At 49.0% G+C, this 469-nt stretch overlaps 1 protein-coding gene across 1 annotated transcript in view; it reads right to left on the bottom strand.

Moving 5' to 3' along the window:
• Positions 1 to 469, bottom strand: part of SLITRK4 (SLIT and NTRK-like family, member 4) — a gene marked incomplete at its 3' end in the record, with an annotated part of 6912 nt that overhangs the window by 2589 nt on the left and 3854 nt on the right. The window lies entirely within an intron of this gene.

Here is a 469-nt window from a genome sequence, read left to right as displayed (position 1 = left end):
ACACACACACACATGACCCTGAGAGGGTTCAGCAAAATAACCAAGTAGGAAATGGCCTAATTTGAGTATCAGGTAAATAAACAGTATCCAGTTTCCTGTCAGTCATCTCCCAAACAGGGGAGGAAAAAAGGCTTTTTTGTCTTTGGGTCCCAGAAAGCAGGAAAGAAAACTGCTTGCCCTGTACTGATTACCTGATGTCCAGACAGCCTCCCTACTCCACCAGAACTGGCTTTCCTGCCTCCCTGACACTCTCCCATTCTTCTGGGTGCCATCTGAACCCAGGGCCGACTGACACTTGGCTCAGATACCGATCTCCTTCACTTGGACCACAGACTGCCACTGCTGAGGAAGAGGGGTTCACACACTACAGTCCCTGGGAGGCTTTATCTGCAGCGCCAGATACATTTAGCACAGCCAATGTCTGCCCTCAAAGTCATCAGTTCCCAAATACCTCACTCCAAATATTACC

This window comes from Bison bison, unplaced genomic scaffold (genome assembly GCF_000754665.1).
Source record: "Bison bison bison isolate TAMUID 2011002044 unplaced genomic scaffold, Bison_UMD1.0 scf7180017848707, whole genome shotgun sequence".
NCBI classification, from domain to species: Eukaryota; Metazoa; Chordata; class Mammalia; order Artiodactyla; family Bovidae; genus Bison; species Bison bison.
Note: the sequence above shows the minus strand (reverse complement) of the source record. Positions and strands in the feature narration are given on the sequence as shown.